The sequence below is a fragment of the Peromyscus californicus genome, unplaced genomic scaffold, assembly GCF_007827085.1.
Source record: "Peromyscus californicus insignis strain IS unplaced genomic scaffold, ASM782708v3 Scaffold_12__1_contigs__length_115047231, whole genome shotgun sequence".
In the NCBI taxonomy this organism is placed as follows: domain Eukaryota; kingdom Metazoa; phylum Chordata; class Mammalia; order Rodentia; family Cricetidae; genus Peromyscus; species Peromyscus californicus.
The window spans coordinates 91,500,064-91,520,582 of NW_026294413.1; the positions used below are offsets into that span (position 1 = coordinate 91,500,064).

General features: G+C 37.7%; 1 protein-coding gene across 3 annotated transcripts in view; it reads right to left on the reverse strand.

Annotated features, from left to right (window-relative positions):
* Positions 1-20,519, reverse strand: part of Ankrd28 (ankyrin repeat domain 28) — a 147,959-nt gene that overhangs the window by 114,631 nt on the left and 12,809 nt on the right. Inside the window, exon 1 of one of the 3 annotated variants that reach the window (XM_052733874.1) lies at positions 6,770-6,888. The exons of the other annotated variants lie outside the window; for them this stretch is intronic. The gene's annotated coding sequence lies outside the window, so the exon portion shown is untranslated. Of the gene's footprint in view, positions 1-6,769; positions 6,889-20,519 lie in introns of those variants that run through there. 3 annotated transcript variants of the gene reach the window in all.

Sequence of the window (20,519 nt, forward strand, 5' to 3'; positions counted from 1 at the left end):
AGCACTCGGGAGGCAGAGGCAGGGAGATCTCTATGAGTTCGAGGCCAGCCTGGGCTACAGAGTGAGTTCCAGGACAAGCTCCAAAGCTACACAGAGAAACCCTATCTCGAAAAACCAAAAATAAATAAATAAATAAAAATAAAATGGCCCCTCATCCCTTGCCTCTGTGTTGGGGGGCGGGGCGCAGGCTGGTAGGCCTGGGGCGGCACGGGCCGCAACGCCAGTCTACTCATGCTTGCACTCACTAGGTATACATAGTGGCTATACGGGACCCAGCGGCGTGCAGGGGGTGGGGGTGGGGGATAAGCTGTAGCTCAAATAGAGAACTGATGCCTGCTGGAGTTTGCCCCACGTTGGGCACCAGATAAATGGTTAAATGGGGGCAGGGGCTAGATAATGGGATAATTTCCTGGAGTCTATTTGAAAGTCAAAGGAATTTATTCAGGGTTTAAGTCACAACAAGAATAGTTGAGTTGGTCTCGGAATCCAGGAGGGATGGAACACACAGATAGAGAACCAACACGGTTCTCAGGAGAGCTCTGTCTTGATCCGAAGCACCAGCATCCAAGACCACGAGGTAGAGAGGAGAGAAGAACACGGAGTCCTCCCAGTTTTAAGGGGTCTCCATCTCAGCCACGTCCCCCCAGAGGGGGAGGGGGGGACAGGTACCTAGTAGTTATCTGATGCCAGCCGAGGCCTGCCATGTGCAGTATCATAACACATAGGACATACAAAAATGAAATAGAGATGATAAACAACTTAGACCTAGACAAACAATGCAACTGAAGCAGTAACACAGTCTCACAACAAAGGCCCTTGCCTAAACAGTTACTGTCAAATTCTACCAAAGCTTTAGAGAAGAGCGAACACCAGTGTTCTTCAAACTAGGATTCAGGAGGCAGGAAGATCTCTGTGAGTTTGAGGCCAGCCTGGTCTACATAGTAAACTCTAGGACAGCCAGGTCACAGACCTTGTCTCAAAAAAACAAACAACAAATAAACAAAAAACAACAAAAAAAGTCTCAATAAAATACTTGGAGATTGAATTAAAGAACACATTAAGATATATACACCATGAGTAAGTCAGTTTCATTCCAGGGACAAGAAAGATGGTCCAACATACATAAATCAGTAAGTGTAACACTGCACATAAAGAGACTTAAGGACAGAAATCATATGACCATCTCAATTAATGCAGAAAAGGTCGTTGACAAAATTTAACATCCCTTCAGGCTATGAACACTAAAGAATCTAAAAGCAGAACTTAACATAATAAAGTTGCATGTGACCTATAGTCAATATTATGGGGAAGACTAAAAGCATTTCTTCTCAAATCCGGAGCTTGTCATGGGCGTCTACTTTCTCCACTTACAATTAATGTAGTACTCAAGCAGTAAGAGGAGAGAGAAAAAAAAAAGACAAATATAAAATAAGTCAAATCCCTACTTGCAGACATGACACTATATTTAAAAGAGCCTAAAGACTTAACAGAACCTTTAGCATTAAATACACTTTCAGCAAAAGTAGTTGGGTGCAGAATCAATGCAAAAATTCTATGGTTTTCTTACTATCAATAATAAACTTTCTGAAAAAGAAATCAAGAAACAAATCTCATTCCTGATAGCTTAAAAAAATAAAAGACCTAGGAATAAACATAAGCAAATAGGCAGAAAGCTTCTACAGTGACAGCTTTAAAACACTAAAGAAAGAAACTGAAGGCACTTAGATGGAATAAGCATCTCCCAACTAAGTTACATATTAAATTGATACTAAGAAAATGGCTACAGTATTGACAGTGATCTACAGATTCAATGTAACCAGCATCAAGATTCTAGCCACAGAACTAGAAAACAAAACAAACAACAAAAACTCAAAAAGATACACAAAAGACCTTAAATAAGGCTAAAACAGAAAATATAATACTGGAATATGCTAGGATTGCCAGGTAAGATGGCAGATTATTAGCTGTCTACCACCCAGTGAAATAATCTATTCCAATAAGAGAACAAGCTAAAGAAAAGGGATTAAGCCAAAGTGGCGTTTTTCTCAACAAAGCAACAGCCAAGACAGGGACAGAGGTATCAGTTAAGGAGGTAGTCTCCCTGTACACACAGTGGCAATGTGATAACACAGAGCTGAGGAAGACTGTCCAGTTTGTGGGGATGTAACCAGAGCCTGGAAACACTGTGAGGAAAACTGTTGAACTATAGCAGGTTCTGAAGACAGAGCCTGGAGTGTAGAGTAGGAGCTGAGAGATTCTCCACAGAGGCCATGGAGATAAATGCTGGAAAAGCCAAAACCCTCCTCACTGCCTGGATGAATGAATTATACAGGAATGAGGAAGTACCCTGGGGATTTTAGTAGTCTCCTAAGGGAAAGGGCTGGGAAAAGATTTCCAAGTGACAAAAGTAATAACAGGCAGGCACTTGGAAAGCACAATTCTAAAGACATCAGGGACAAGGTTGTAATTGGTGGCAAGGTAACCTTAGAAATTCTAGAAGTTGTCTTCCCACAGGGAAATCCCCTCAACATGAGATACTGACTTATCTTGAACGTTTCACAAAGAATCCAACAAAAGACAGTCGAAGGAGAGGTAGAAACCACATCTTTCCAAGTAGGAAAGAATACTAAGATTATTTTATTCTATTTTAAAATTTTTAAAACTTGTATTCCTGTACTTTGCAATTGTTCAGTTAATGTTTTAACTTGCATCTTACTCAAATAGGCTTTTATGAATGCCCTTTCTAATTTTTTCCGTGTGTGATGTATAGATGTGTGGTCTTTGCTTGTTTTTGTGTATGTAGGAAGATGAATGTACACATGCAGAAGCCTGAGAAAGATGTCAGGTTTCCTGTTCCATCAAAATTTACCTTTGAAACAGGGTCTCACTGAACCTAAAGCTCAAATTTCATCTAGGTTAGCAGGCCAGCAAGCTCCAAGGATCAATGCTGAAATTACAGAAATAATAATCGTACCTGCTAGGGATTTGAACTCAGGTTCTCATTTTCGCACAGCAAGTGCTCTTACCCTCTAAGCCATCTCCTCAACCCACTAGCCAGACCACAGCCTATGTAAGTCACTTAAATAAATCCTCTTTTAATACTTATATAGATTCAGTCTACCAGTTCTGTTCCTCTAAAGAAACCTGACTAATACAGAATTCTTCATAGCTTTATTGGGTATACTTTTTCAATGGCTTTACAAATATTTCCCAAAGTCTTCTTAAAACCAGACCAAACTTAACCCTTTCAAAGGTGTTAATAGCAGGATTCTAATGTAAAAACAAGACAATCCTGATGAACTGTATGAAGAAATATGTAAAAAGCCAGGTGTGGTGGCACATGCCTTTAATCCCAGCACTGGGAGGCAGAGACAGCTGGATCTCAAATTCGAGGCCAGCCTGGTCTACAGAGTTCCAGTATGACCAGGGCTACACAGAGAAACCCTGTCTCAAAAAAAGCAAAGAGAAAGAATTTCTTGTCCTCTAAATCACTCATAGTAAGCTTCTCTTACATACTGTCCTACTACCAACCAATAATAATTTATTCATTAACAGAGCAAGTGGTGTTGTGTGTTTACTTGGGACCAAGCAGCTGTGGGATGTGGATGGGAGAGATTGGTCCCAACCATGTGTCCCAACCATGTGGCCAGGCAGGACCTGGAGAAACTTTTGACTACAAGAACACAAACAAAATACCATACAACAGATAATTCTTTCATGGCAAGTTCCAGGACAGGGGTACACAGAGAAATCCTATCTCAAAACAACAACAACAACAAAAACCAAAATTTAAAAACCTACAGAGAGTATTTTCAGAACAGAAAGCCTACTATCTTTGTTAAAGGTTAGAATAAAGATATGTCAAAAAATTAAAATGTTCTGTATTATTTATCCTTTTACCAGTATATCATTTTTTAACCTTTAAGGTTTCAAACTTTTATCTTGCTTCTTTTCAACTTTCATAACATAATGCTTTCTCCATAATCACCTGTCTATTATGAACTGGAAAATTCATTCACCATTTAATTTTTTTTCATTCTTTCTAATTTAATTTTTCAATCATCTGATTTATAATAAATTTTTGAGCCACATGAAGCCAGAATGTATTGATTATTATTAAATTCTACCCTAAATTTTGTTTATTAAAACTATACTCAGGTCTAGGGGAAAAAAAATTTCATCAAAGTCCAAGGAACTTAAATCTAGTCTGTGGCAGCCTAACCCAACAAAAAATGTATGCTCAAAACTACCTAAGCAACCAATCTTTGTGGGCCATCTGCTGTAAAACTTTTGTATCTCCTAACCCCTTCACACTTTTAAATTCCTAGGGAGCTGAAAGAGTTTTGCTTGTGGGAGTAATTCCTTTGATAGTTACTATATTCAAAATTAAAACTGAAAAAAAATATAAATAACTGAAAACTTGAAGCACAATTCTAATTAGTCTTAACAATAAAAACCCAGAGTAAGAGATCAAGGGTTAAAGCTGAAAGATAGGAGAAGCAGAACAGCAGCCACTAGAGATTTATCTCTACAAATCCTCAAACAGAATTGGGGGGGGGGGGGGGGGGGAGGCGGGATTCTGTCTCCACCCGCCTTTTATTCTTGTTTCTACCTCTCCAATGCTGGGATTAAAGTCGTGCACCACCACTGCCCCACTCTGTTTCTCTTTTAGACTGGTTCAATCTTGTGTAGCCTGGGGTGGTCTTGAACTCCTAATCTTCTTGCTTCCTCCTCCCAAGTGCTGGGATGAAAGGTCTGTGCCCTCACTGCCTGGCCACTATGTTTAACTAGTGGCTAGCTCCACCCTCTGATCTCCAGGCAAGTTTTATTTGTCAGAACACAAACAAAATATCACACAACAAAAACTTAAAAAAAAGAAAAAAGAAAAACCAAAAAGTTAAAAATGAAGTGAGTAGCACTGTTTTAACTTTTCACAAACTCTTTAATGTCTGACTAGCTTAACAAAAACTAACAGAAGTCTCAGCTGCTTCTGTATCCAATCAGTAGCAGAAAGTTATCCTGGCTCAATTATATAAAGAAAATCTGTATCCGTAAGTAAACAGAAAAAGGCAGCATTTAAAAATCTTTTTCAGGTAACTGTGGATTTTCTCTTGACTACATCAGAACTTGACAAGTATTTTTAAATTGATACAGTGATCTCTCTAGCTGCAATGGAACCATATCAACAAATTTTTCATGCTTCATTTACATCCACTGGCTAGTGATAGAACATTTTGGTAGAACATACACGAAACTTTGAGTTTGACCCCTAGAAAAAGAATATATACAAATATACAATCAATACACTTTGAATGGATCTTTTACCTGTTGTGATTTACTAACACCATGAATCACTAATCTGGAAAATGTTAGTTTACTGAATTATACAAATCTTTCAATTATTGATACTTTTCATTATATACAATACCAACCCCCTAAAACACCCAACACATTTGCTCATGCTAATGACCAGAAAGTCTAAATACTGTTAAGTTAAGCGTAGGTGGGCAGTACTGATCTTTCCAATTATAATTTCTGTTTTAAAGTTCTAATTTTCTTGATAGTAAAAAAATATTAATAGGTATATTTCTTGAAGTGATAAATTTACTTTTTTTTCCTTTTCAATGGAATGTTTGAGTGTCTGACTAAATATGATTTGTCAGTTATTCTTTAAAGTAAAAATGTACTACTTATTTATTTTTTAAGTCTTAGTTTAGGTAAGCAATTCACAAGGCATGTCTGTGAAGTACTGAAGCATTATCTTCCATAGACCCAAGAGCTAAATGTAATCAAAGTGATTTCTACATGTTTTTTCTTCTTTCTTTGTGTAGGAATGGAACATAGGGCCTTTATGTGGTGGTTTGAATAAGAATGGCCTCCATATATTTGAATGCTTAGTCACCAGAGAGTGGAACTGTTTGAGAAGGATTAGGAGGTGTGGCCTTGTTGGAAGAGGTGTGCCACTGGGGGTGAGCTTTGAGGTTTCAAAGACCCATGTCAGGTCCAGCTTTCTTTCTTTGCCTGCTGCCTGTGGATCAGGATGTAAGGTTCTCAGCCACTGCTCCAGTGCCATGCCTGTCTACTTCCTGCCATGATGGTCATAGACTCACTTACCTTTTAAAACTGTAAGCAAGCCCCCAATTAAATGCTTTCTTTTATAAGAGTAGCCTTGGTGACAGGCAGTGGTGGTGCACGCCTTTAATCCCAGCACTCTGGAGGCAGAGCCAGGCAGATCTCCGTGAGTTCAAGGCCAGCCTGGTCTACAGAGCAAGATCCAGGACAAGAACCATAACTACACAAAGAAACCCTGTCTTGAAAAACAAAACAAAAAAGAGTTGCCTTAGTTATGGTATCTCTTCACGGCAACAGAACAGTAACTAAGACATCTTGACAGTTAACAAGATACACAGTAGGTACTACCATTTTTATACCACCAGTACAAATTTCAACAAAGTACAAGAAGCATATAACATTTAATTATGATGTGGAAATCTTACCCCAGGGTAAAATGGACTATGGGTCCATGGAGTATACTTTTAAAACCACTGTTTTCAATGGACAAAAGAGTTCCTTAAACAATACATGGGTACAAAGTAATCTTAAATCCATTTATAGATCTTAAATTAGTCTCTGAGAACTCAGGTAGCTATAATAATTATTATTATTTTAAAATATTTTACTTTCATTTATGTGCATATGTGTCTTCCTTCATGTGTGTATATGCATGTATCTGGATGCCCACAGAGGCCAGAAGAGGATGTCAGATCACCTGGAACTGGAGTTCCACGAAGTTGTAAGCTGCCCAGTGGGTGCTGAGAACAGAACCCAGGTCTTCTCAAGAGCTTCAAGTGGAATTAACTGCTGAACCATCTCTCCAGCCCTCCGGTAGCTATTTCTTTCCAAAGGAGAAAAACAAAAATGAAAACAATGAAGCCCACAGTATACAGTGAAAAATTAACTTTAGTCAAAGAAAGGTTTGCCCTTACTAATCTTGAAGGTAAACTTTAAGTCCTTGGAATGACCTACTTTAAAAAAACAAAAAACAAAACTAGAGGTCTTTGTCTATTCCTAATAGTCTAAACAATAAGATATACATTCAGAACTTTAGGCCATACAGCATCTGATTTACCTCTGAAAAGGATGACAACTAAGATCAGCCACATATGTGGTTAACTCTATCTGTGATTGATTATTCAATAAAATCATTGCACACCAAAGCTCAGGTGGGGTATTACTGGTTAGTAAACCTCCACAAGTTCAGTCTTACATCACTATTGGGAGAAGTAAGCATCCACCGACCACACAGCAATAAAAGAGGACACAAAAAAAAAATAGGAAAAATAATAATAATAAAATTTTAAAGATGTGTCGAGTGGTGTATGCTTTTAATCCCAGCACTCAGGAGGCAGAGACAAGTAGATCTCTGTGAGTTCAAGGCCAGCCTGGTCTACAGAGTGAGTTCCAGACAGCCAGAGCTGTTACACAGAGAAACCCTGTCTCCAAAAAAACCAAATCTCACCCAAAAAAGAGGACAATTGCTACCTTGTGCATAAAGTTTCCAGGACCCAGGCCTGTGCATCTTTACCTATTAGTGGGTTAAACCTGTATTACTCTGATGTAATAAACCACATTATTAATTTAACTGTTTTGCTGAGACCTCTAAATCCGATCAAATTACTCAATGGTCTTGGTCACCTCTAAAATAAGGTTGGTCAAAATCAAACTCCTTGGTACATGAAAGCAAATTAATCACCTACAGGCTTGTGTACATGAGACATACCATTTTGCTCAGGGCCCAAAACTAGTGTATCTGTATGTCTCCATGAATATACACATCCATATACATATCCACACAATAATAAAGATGTGGACTGTGTGGCCACACGGAATGTTATAGAGAAAGATTTCTCAAACTCAGCAATACTAAATTTTCAATTAGATGGGTCCCCCACCACCACTCGTGTGTGTTGCATGTGTGTGCAGGTGCACTCACCCGTGTGGGCATGTATGGAGGCCAGAGGTTGACACTGTGACATCCTTCTTAATCCCTTCTCTATCTTATTTTCTTTTTTAAAAAGATTTTTGTGTTTGTGTATGTGCATATGCCATGTTTGGGGATATGTGTGCCTGTGGATGCTACAAGAGGATATTATCCCCTGGAGAACTCTAGTTCTCCCTCAAGACACCCTGAATCATGTCTGTCAGTGTCACCAACTATTCTTAGTAGTCACTATCGTTTCATGTACCAACAAATGTAATCTTCCTTTCTGGAGCTTTTTGTGATCATTTCAACAAACACATTCATCCAAGTTGACTTGTATTCATACTAGGCGAATTCCCACAGTATGCACAAAAGGATTTGCTATTTGGGGTATTTGATGTCTTATCACTAACTACGGAAGGTTGTGTAGAAACCAACTAGGTCACTGAGACAATTGCTACTGGTAACTTACAATGAAAGTCCTCCTTATTGTCTGACATAAACAATTCTAACTAAGCCCCAAGTCTTAGGTGATGTTTTCCACCTTTAATTTTGTCAGACCTTCCATATTATTTAACCTCTTCACTTCTGGATAGTAGTCCATAACGAAAACTTGTGGGATCTTTGTAGTTGTTCTAATATGAAATCTTAGTTGTTATTCTTTAAGATCTTTATTATTTTTATTTATATGTATGTGTGTATATGTATGCACCATGTGTAAGGGTGCCCATGGAGGCCAGAAATGGTGTCAGATCCCTTGGAGTTAAAGTTGTGCGTGGCTGTGAGCTGCCAGATGTAGATACTAGGTAGGAGCTGAACTCTGGTCCTCTGGAAGAGCAGCCAACTGCTCTTAATCACTAAGCTAATATTCTAGACCTTTCTACCTTACATTTTGAGACAAGGTTTATCATTAAACCTAGCTCATTATTTTGGCTGGACTAGCTGGTAAGTCCCAGGGAATTGCCTGTCTAGACCCTCAGCACTGGGTTATAGACACATACCACCACACCTGACTTTTATGTGAATGCTAGAGATCTGAACTCATGCTTATGTAGTAAGCAGTTTACCTACTGAGCCATTTCCCCATCCTCAGATGGGGATGTTTTAATAAAGATGTTTCTTTATTAAAAGGAAATGTCCCATTCAGTGCAAAATTTGAGCAACATTTCTGGCCTTTACCTAGATATCAGAGGCACCTTTCCTCTCCCCATTTTTTTTTTTTTTTTTTTTTTTTTAGGTTTTCCGAGACAGGGTTTCTCTGTGTAGCTTTGCGCCTTTCCTGGACCTCTCTCTAGGCCAGGCTGGCCTCAAACTCACAAAGATCCGCCTGCCTCTGCCTCCCGAGTGCTGGGATTAAAGGCGTGCGCCACCACCGCCCGGCTCCTCTCCCCATTTTTAACAATCAAAAAATGTCCCTAGGTATTGCCAAAAATGAGCAAGAGGAAAAAAAAGTGTTCTTGATGTAACCTGTCTGTAAGATTTGACTTCATCTTTTTATAAAAGATTTATTTTATGTATATGAGTGATCTGCACATATGTCTACACACCAGAAGAGGGCATCAGATCCCACTATAGAGGGCTGTGAACTACCATGTCATTGCTGGGAACTGAATTCAGGACCCCCAGAAGTGCAGCAGGTACTCTTAACCGCTGAGCCATCTCTCCAGCAAGAAGGGATAAACTGGGGTTAGGTAGTGTTAGAAATCTCCGTTCTGGTCCCACTCCTCCCATCCCAGACCCTGCCAAGGGTCAGTTCCTCCCCTGGAGCTGCTCAAAGACCATGCCTAGAGGGTATTTAAGGCCCCCTTCCTTGGGATCAGCCTCGTGGTTTCTTCTCTTCCCTTGAGATCTCCCCAGGATGCTTTGCTCATTAAATCTGGACTTCTAATTCAGTTTCATTTGGCTTATTACATGGGTGGAGTTACCCACTACCAGGGATGTTTTAAAAATATTTGCCAGGTAGCTCAGAGGTTAAGAGCACTTGCTGCTCTTGCAGAAGACCCAGGTTTGGTTCCCAGCACTTACATGATGGCTCATAACTGTCGGTAAGTGCAGTTCCAGGGGAATCTTAACACTCTTTTCTGGCCTCTGCAGGCACCAGGCACACATGTAGTACTCTTATAAACATGGAGGCAAAACAATCATATACATAAAAAGTTTTAAAAAAAAAGAAAGTGTATAAACTAATTTTTAAGTCCATCTGTCCACCTTTCCTCAACTTAATTATCTGATGATAGAGAACAATTATGTTTGGTTCCTCCATACAAGCAGTATTTCAGTAACAGTGATTAATTCTTCCTTCTAGGAACCCAGTCAGGCTACCAATTCCAAGTGGAGTAAACACTGAACAATGATCTTTCAGTAAAGATACAGTGTTTATCATGTGCTTCTTAGGCACAGTATTGTAAGCCACAGAGGGAAGGCAAGTTATCACCTTAACCTTGGATAACTCAAGGTACCTTTTAAAAAATACAGGTGCCAGGTCCTATCTCAGACTTACCTAATCAGTACTCATCATTCATCCACCTACTATTTGAATGTCACTATATATAAAACACTGTTATAAATGATAATGGTATATGGCAGTCCCAGCACTCTAAAAGTTCATTTAATCAGAGGGAAACAGACCATATATACACGTGTCAAACGAATATTATCACTTCAGATAATGCTACTGGAAAATAAAACAATAGGCTCCATTTCTCTATGTTCTTAATACTCTCCATAGAAATATCTTTAAAATACTGAATGTGGTAGGTGAAAATGTTATTTTGATTTACTATGTAGGAAGACCAGAACATAATTATGTGCCTAAATTCAAACTTCTTTGTTATATATTTGGTGCTTGGCAAAATTATGACCTGCCTCCAGCTCTGATAAAACAAAGTTTAAGCTCAGAACTGAATTAGCAAATTCCCCCACAGCTTGAAGTCAAACTTTTATTAGTCTAATAAAAACAGTATGCTAAACTCAAAAATCAGGAAAGCCTACTGATTTGATGAATAAGGATAAAAAGAGCTCCTGCAGTCACAAAAGCAACTGTAGGCAAGAACAGTAGTCCAGGAACAAGGTCTTCTGCAGAAGTCACAGCGGGGAAGGATGGTTGCAAACAAACACCATTGACAAGGGCTGTTAACAGAATCTAGAAAGACTAGAAGGGACATTTCTCCCTCTTTCACTTTATACTGTGAAGAACTAGGAATTAATAAATTTTCTGATCAGTTTTTCCTTAGAAGCAAAGTAAAGCCTCTCAAACATTTCTATGGATAAACACTAGTGAAGATAACGAACATCAAATACTTAAGTAACACTTCCCTGTAAATGGCAAAACTACTGAAAGGTACTGCTGATATATCATGTTCAGCCTTTCTTTAAGAGTAAAATCAGGGCCGGGCGGTGGTGGCGCACGCCTTTAATCCCAGCACTTGGGAGGCAGAGCCAGCCTGGGCTACAAAGTGAGTTCCAGGAAAAGGCACAAAGCTACACAGAGAAACCCTGTCTCGAAAAACCAAAAAAAAAAAAAAAAAAAAAAAAAAAAAGAGTAAAATCAGACACCAAAGGCTGTTTCTTTCAATACATACAACTCCCATTCCATGTATACAAACATAAGCAGCCTGTCCACTCTAAAACAGTAGTTCCCCAATTGTTGTTGCACAAACTTCATGATGAGCTTCCACAATTCCTACTCCATAAACTTACTGCACTTTGCTAAAAAATTGTAATTATTTTTAATGAGTGTATGTATATGTATTTATGTATATGATAGTGTGCATATACACCCATGTGGGAGTGCACAGATGTGCAAATGGAGGCTAGAATACAACTTCAGTTGTCACCCTCAAGAATGTTATCTATCTTCTTTGAGACAGAATCTCTTACTAGCTTATAATTCATTAATAAGGCTAAACGAACTGGCCAGCAAGCCCTAAAGGTCCTCCCATCTCTGCCATACCTGGCATTTTTACATGTGTTCTTCTAGAGATAAAATTTAGATCTTCATGTTTGCAAGGAACTCATTGTACCTCCTGAACCATTTCCCACAGCCCCCAAATCTATAATTACTTATGCCTTCAAGTAGCCAACTACTTGGATAATATTGGCCAAATTTGTGAGGAAATCACAAAGAAAGGAGGAGATTATCTTTCTTTCTACAGCTTGTTTAAGCTATCTCTGAATAAGCATTCTCATTATCCAGTCTGCAAAGCCCTTTCTTCAAGGCTCAAATTTGAAGGGGTCATTTGCCTTAAGTCTCAAGAAACTTTTGACTTTTTGAACAGTGTTGAGACTGTTAAGAGACTATGGGAACTTTGGGAGTTGGACTAAATGCATTCTGTGTCATGAGATGGCCATGGGCCTATAGGGGCCAGGGAACCAAATGTGGTAACCTGAATGTAGAATGTCCTCTATAGCCTAAGGTACAAAAAGTAACACATGTCAAATACTAAAGGAAATTCTTCAGAATGGAACTAGATAGTTGCCAGAATTCATATGAAGAAAATATAAAACAGCCAAAGACAACTGCAGATAAAGGAAAAGTATAAATATATTTACTACTTTTATTTTCTTTCTAATTTAAAAGCTTACTGAATGAAAGAAATAAAATACACTGTTGGGCCTTCCACATATAAAGATGTATATACATAACCGAAACAGCACACAAGAAAAAAGGAGTTATATATAATAAAGCTCTATTAGTTAAAAAGAATGATACTAGTATAGTATACAAATGATAAGAGTATAGGTTAATAAAAATACTATAAACCTTGCTTTATTCTTTAAACTGGTATATACTATAGGAAGAAATAATTAAAACTGTCATTAGATTATGCTAATGACCAAAATATATATAATAATAATAGCACAAAGGCGAGGAGAGGAAACGGAGTTAGCTACATTGAGGTATTAACAGCATTCATATGAAGTACACTGCAATAAATAACACATGACATATGGAACAAGAAGTTGGAAAAATACAGTTTTTTGAAAATCAAGAAATCAAAAATGATAAAATAGGAAGAGAAAAAAACCACACACATATTAAAAAAAAGGATTAAGGCTAGAGATATAGGTCATTGGTTAAGAAGTCGTAGTTCTCTTGCAGAGGAACCAAGTTTGGTTCCCAGCACCCACATCAGTAGCTTACAATCACCCATAATGCTAACTTCAAGGGAAGTGGTAACCTCTGGTGGACTCCTTGGACACACCAGCACTCACATACATACCCACACAGAAACACACATATATACATATATATAATTAAAAAATAAAATATTTTAAAATAAATAAATGGATTAAACACTCCATTAAAAGGAGTTTAGTCAAGTCAGGGCCTGAGTTCAAATGATGGCCTGAGTTCCATCTCTAGATCTCATGGCAGAAGGAAAGAATACATCCCCAAAACTGTCTGTCCTCTGACTTCCACAGGTAAACCACATCACAAGCATATACATACTCAAAGACATATCACACACACACACATTTTTTTGAAAAGATAAATTGACTATTTTAAAAAGAAATAACCAAGGTGAGCATGCAGCACACTCAGGAACCACAATACCAAGGAAGCTGAAGCAGGAAGACCATTAGGTTCCAGACCAATATGAGCTCTTAACGAGACCCCATCTCAAAAAGCACCTCCCACGAAGCAATACCAAATCACTGGTTATATTCTATCTAGACGAGACACTTTCAATATATCTTTCAATATTCAAAGACACATAAAGGCCAACAGGATAGAAAATAAACACATCATGAAAACAATAATGCTAAGATAGAGTTGCTGACAAAATAAACTTTAAAGTTTTTTAAAAAAAGAGACAAAGATATTTTATATTAAAACTTTCAATTCAGCAGAAAATTATGACAAATATAAATATATTGCACTTAATTAAGAAGTCCACAAATAGGTAACTTTTTTTTAAAAAGTCAGAATGACAGATGAAATTGCCAATTAAATAGTTACAGGCAGATGCCAATCTCATCCTCAATGATAAAAGTGTAAGCAGGAAAACAGAAAAGACAATGACGATTTGAACTTCATTCACTACTAACTTAACTCAAAAAACACCAGAAAGAATCCAACAATAGCAAAACGCAAACAAATTCTTGATGAGTCACATTCTCCAAACCATGTCATGAAATAAGTTCAAACTCAAAAGAAGTGATAAAAAGAGCTTTCTCCAATTGTAATTTAAGTAAATTAGAAATCAACAAAAGAATATTTGAAAGTCCAAAACGACTGGAAATTAAATCAGTTCTAAAAGAAAACCCATGATCAAAGGTGACATCAAAGGAACTCAGAAGATACTTTAAGTTAAATAAAAATAAGACACAGCACAAACTTAGAATGCAATTTGTAGCTGTAAACATTAATACTAAAAAATGAAAAATTTCAAGCAAACTTCTACCTTAAGAATTAGAAAAATAAAAGCAAGCTAAGCCCAAAGCAAGCAGAGGAATGGTATTAGCCAGAATCAAACTGAAAAGATGAACAAAATTAGTAAGCCTTTATATAACTACACCCACCACGAAGAAAAGAAAATACAAATTACCCAATTCAGCAATGAAAGGAAGTGAATTACTACCCAACTTAAAGAAGCTAAAATGGTTATAAAGAAAAATATGAACTGGTAAAAACAAACCAACTATGATAAAAATGAACAAACTCCTAGTCAAAACTCCTAGACAAAACTAACTCAAGAGAAAACAGAAAATATGACTAAACCCATACCTTTTGAAATGGAATTAGTACTTAAAATTCTTCCACAAAAAAGTTCTGACCTACATTGTTTCACTGTATCAAATGGTCTAAATAATAAAATTAATTTTTCATAAACTCATGAAGATAATTCAACAGGATAGACTACTACTCAGAAGTATTCTGAAGAAAGCAATACCTCCATATGAAAGTTAAAGACAAAGTGCCAGGAAGCCAAATCCAGGAATACATAGCATATACAATTCATCTAGTCTGCAAACATAAACTTACCACAACTGACAATTTTATTTCTAGGACTACTTCCAGAAAAAATTAAAACACATCTTTACAAAGACTTATATGTGAAAATTCAGAGCAATATTATTCATAATTTCCAAAATTGGGAAACCATTCAAGTTTTCATCAACTGGACTGTATGCAGTATATCACACAAAATAATACTATTAAGCAGTAAAAAAAAAAACCCATTATGTTTAAATATAATTGAACTTTAAAAATATTTATGCAAAATGACAAGAAGCCAGACCCACCCTTGCCAGCAAACACAAAACTTACTTACAATTTTTATTTGACAATGGAAAATGTTTTCATTAATTAGTGAAGTAAGTAGTGTAGGTAGAGTTTTCCTGCCTGGCCCACAGTCAGAGCAAATCTCTCTCACCTGCTAGTCCCACAGCCGCTCAAACCCGACCAAGTAAACACAGAGACTTATATTGCTTACAAACTGTATGGCCATGGCAGGCTTCTTGCTAACTTTTCTTACAGCTTAAATTAATCCATTTCCATTAATCTATACCTTGCCACATGGCTCGTGGCTTACCGGCATCTTCACATGCTGTTTGCCATCGTGGCGGCTGGCAGTGTCTCTCTGACTCAGCCTTCCACTTCCCAGCTTTATTCTCCTCCTTGTCCCGCCTACACTTCTTGCCTAGCCAATGGCCAATCAGTGTTTTATTTATTGACTAATCAGCAACACATTTGCCATACAGAACATCCCACAGCAAAGTAGTATTTTTTTAAGTTGCACTACAATACACAGCATAATTAAGCATTAAACAGAAATCTGGTTAAGCATGGTAGTAAATGCCTGCAGTTGTGGAGGCCCACAAAGTTTCCTAGTGAGATCTGAGCTTGCTTTACTTAGCAGAGTTGCATTAAAGGATTGCTTGACCACTTGCGTGGTTACCAGGTTCTGCCCTTGGCTGTGCTGAGGGAGGTCTTTTGCTCCACCCCGTTGCATTGCTTTAAAAAGCCCTTTAGAGGAGACAGAAGGGGCTGGGAGGGTTTTGATCCAGGCCTTCCCAAGACTATCCTGTGTTTCTGTCTCTTTCCCCTCTATACTTCTATCTAAATATTTCTTACTTCTCCCTACTCAAGAGTACCCTGGGGGAAAAGTGGGAGCAGGTCTCCCACAGATGGCAACTAAACAGGGATTTGGCAAAAGTGGGGAAAGGGTCCCACAGGAAGCAGTTGGACATGTCTAGTATTGTAGTATAATGAAAGCGGGGTTATTTATTCTCGGGAGTCAAGTTAAGCAATGGAATGCCAAAGTTAGAAAGTGAGGCTGCAGTATATATTCTATCTAGGTTTCTTTCTTTTTTTTCTCTCTCTCTCTTGATTTCTATCTATAAAATTAAAAACTTAGGGTAAGAAGGAAAAATATAAAGTAGAATGTAGAAATATAGTATAAGAAAAAAACTTAGAATAAGCAACAAGACAGAGAAACTATGTCCTTGATTTTCTAAACTATGTCCTTGATTTTCTAACTATGGGGTTACGAATGCAAAATCCTAGGGAAGAATCAGAAAAATCTACCAAAAATGAGAAAAAATGGGCAGAAAAAGATGCCTGTGGAAGCTTTTAGCCTGTGGGTGTTGATTTGGGACAGTTTAGATCTAAACCTTGGAGAAGCAGGGGGAATTTTCCCTGAGGCGGACTCAAGAGAAACAAAAGTTTCCACCCGCCAGCAAACACCATTGCAACACAACACCATCAGAAGTAATTTATGTTTGGCTATGAAGCCAAGGATAATAAAGGTCTTACAGAAATTTTAGTAATCTCTCTCTAAAAAACTAAAAGCTTTTCAGGTTTTTCTTAGATTTTTCTCTCTTTCTGTAAGGGCAAAATTTTAACTCACCTGGAAACAACATCTATTAGTATGGGGAAATCACCTGTAATTGCACTAAGAAAAAAAAACCTCTTGGAATATGGCAAATCTTCTCTGCTAGTCCTGGCTCCTCTTCAAGCCAGTATTACAAAAAGCAGCAAGGGGCAGAGTGTTTGCAGAGGAGGTGTGGCTGTTGCAGGATGCTTGGTTGATCCAGGCTGCAGAAGAAGAGCATGGGTCCTAAGCTGGGGCAGTGGCATTAGGGGCTCTGCATCTTGGAGGAGGGGACAAGCAGGGAAAAAAAGAGATCTATCAGGAAGAAAAATCTGAAAAAGCTGTTGTTTCAAGAGCTTTCATTTTCTTTCACTGATCCAGTAAGGTGAAGGAATAAGTCCTGAGTGGTTTTTGCTTCTGGCACCAAAGCACCGATTCAAAAGCACACAGGCAGATAGCTGTGGCCCACTCTGGGGATAATGAAGGAAAAACACCTATGGCCAAAAAAAAAAAAAAAAAAAAAAAAAAAAAAAAAAAAAGGCAAGCTCACTTGATCTTGATTTTCAGTATGAAAACAGACTGTGTGAATGGAAGTTTTCTGCCAGACCCAGAAAGGCAACCTGGGAAATACAGTTCAAAAAGTAGCTTGGAAAATGTAGTACATAATATAACAGAGTGAGGATAGAGGAAGGCAGTATGGGAAATGTAGTTTTTCAGCTCAAAATGCTGATACTGCCCCAAAACTTTTTTTTCAGCTCAAAATGCAGTTTCTTTTCAAAGCAATGTTAGAAAGCTTAGTCCCTCCTCCTAAGAACTAAGAACAGGTGAACTTGCCTCAAAGTTGTTAATTAATTAAAATAATTAAAATGCTAATACTGTTTTTCAACAAGCTACTTTGAACTCATTTAGAAAGCAAGAGAAAATGGTCTTTACACTGAGAAATTGCTTCAGGTGTTAAAAAAAAAAAAAAAAAGTTACCAGATTGAGTTGTGCTTAAGATACAAGAGGGAAACCTTGGCATCATTAAAAGAACCCATGGTAATCTTAAGCTTAAAAAAAAATTAAGAGGGAATTTTACCCTCAAGTTTAAGAGTCACTGATAAATTAGGCTCTGACTTCAAACTCTCAAGAAAACTTTCAGAATGATATCAAAGCTGACTATAAACTCTGAACTTTAGAAATGATTTGTGTACTTTCTGTCTTATTAATAGTTCAGTTAAAAAACCTCTTCTAGATGTTTGCTAAAGGTTGTAATGTAGTCCTATAGAGTTTGCTTTTGAATATAAGTTAGTTCTATTAAAAAATTCTTTCTAGATGTTTGCTAAAAGAGTTTCCTCTTGAATATAAGTTTGGTAAATAGTTCTAAGAAATCTCTTCTAGATATGTGCTAATGTCTGTAAAACAGTCCTATAGTTTCCTTTTGAATATAAAGTCTGTAAAATAGTTCTATAGAGTTTCCTTTTCAATGTGAGTTTGTAAAAATAAGTATATGCTGAATGTGGGTTTGTGAAGGGTGTAAATGTTGAATGTAGGGCTGTGTAAAGTGTAAATGTTGAATGTAAGTTTGTAAAATGTGTAAATGTTAAATGTAAGTTCATACTACAATTATTTTTATTACTCCATCAATATCTGTCTAGACAAATTAGGTAACATTAATTTTTAAAGGAATATGTTTGATAGCCCAAAATATAATTAAAGAAGGTGTCATAATTAGGGGAGTTTTTCTGTTTTCTTCCTAGAAGTTTCCACTCCTTCTGTTTCGGCTTAGAAAGGGGTAGGTCTCCTACAAAGGGTTAAGTCTCCCACAATTGAATAAGTTTGTAAAAGTGTCTTTATAATTAGCTTGGGTTTTGTTTACTTGAGTAGACACTTTGAAATGATTTGAAATGACTGTTTTCTCCTGGGAATCAAAATAGTTTCTTGAAAGTTTTACTGAACATCTGTTAGGAGAGAGTTTTGATCCAGGAAAAGGTCTTGGTGCAGCTGAGACTGCTGTAAGCACCTGAGCCCCATTCCAAAAAGAACATTCTATCTTTATTATCCTCTACTCCTTTACTGGAAGGTGTGGCAGCTATGGAGACTGCTGTGGATGTTTACAAGCTCAGTAGGGACCTGGGCTAGAGCTTAGTTAAGCGCTGTACCCTCTCCTGGTACCAGAGGCTGGTAGTCAAAGATGGACAGCTTTCTTCTTGATAGCATCCAATCTAAGCCAGAGTATGCTTGATGCAAAGTGTATCTCCATGACAGGTAAGGAAGATCAATCAAGGAGAACAACCTAAGACAGGCACAGTCTATCTGAGGGGCCTGGGGAGCCTTTATTATATCAAGAAGGGGGAGTTGTGGAGGCCCACAAAGGTTCCTAGTGAGATCTGAGCTTGCTTTACTCAGCAGAGCGCTGCATTAAAGGATTGCTTGGCCACTTGCATGGTTACCAGGCATTTGGAAGGGTCTGCATTTGGGTGTGCTAAGGGGAGGTCTTTTGCTCCACCCTTTGGCATTCCTTTAAAAAGCCCTTTAGAAGAGACAGAAGGGGCTGGTGGGTTTTGATCCAGGCCCTCCCGAGGCTATCCTGTGTTTCTATTTGTATCTCTCCCCCTCTATACTTCTACCTAATATTTCTCATTCCTCCCTACTCAAGCGTACCCTGGGGAAAAAGTGGGAACAGGTGTCCCACATGTAGTCTCTGCACTTGGAGCAGCTGAGGCAGAAGAATCTTAAGTTTAAGGTCAGCCTAGGCTCTACAGTGAAGACCCCATCTCAAACAAAACAAAACAGAACAAACAAAACCAATCCAAATATTAAAGGGGCATTGTTATCTGATTTTTGTCCAACCTGACTATTACAATCTTAGCTAAAAGGCATACTACACCCAGACATTAATATGAAACAATATATAAGAAAGGGGGGAAATTCAAAACAAAAAAAAAAACAATAGATAAACAATCTATCTAAATTTCAGTTAATATAAGATTAAGAGTAAAGTCTGGAAAAAATTAATAGTAATTCCCTTGAGTCAAAATAAAGAAAAAAAGGCTGAGCTTATAATGCCCAAGATTCTGGATTCAATCCCTACAACAAGGGAGGGAGGGCAAAAGAATTGCAAACTTAAAAGTAATACCAGTAAATAAAATTCTATTAAAATAATTTTGAAAATTTCAAAAAAATCCTTCCAACTTCACACTTGGATGCAATTAGCCACTTCTTCAATGTTTCCAACTCATTGCTAATATAACTGTCCTTATCTAATTTCATTTTATCCCATAATAGGAAGCAGATAACTTGGGGTTTTGTTTGTTTGTTTTGTTTTGTTTTGGAGACAGAGTTTCTCTCTGTAGCTTTGGAGCCTGTCCTCGAACTCACTCTGTAGACCTGGCTGGCCTTGAACTCACAGAGATCCACCTGCCTCTGCCTCTCGAGTGCCAGGATTAAAGGCGAACACCACCACCACCTGGCAATAACTTGTTATATAAATAGATGTATCTCCAGTATCCAGGATCAATAGATAGTAGACATGAATTCTTTTTTTTTAATCCAACAATCAGGGTGTTTCCATTAAAAGTATTACAAAGAAAACAACATACAACAACTGGAAGTCAACTGTTGAAGATACGCCTACCATACAAGTAAGTTTTTAAACACAAATAGCACAAGCTGAGAGCAACACTTAGCAAATCTTGATCCTCAGAAAACTCCAAGTTAATGAATGATCACCTTGGGAG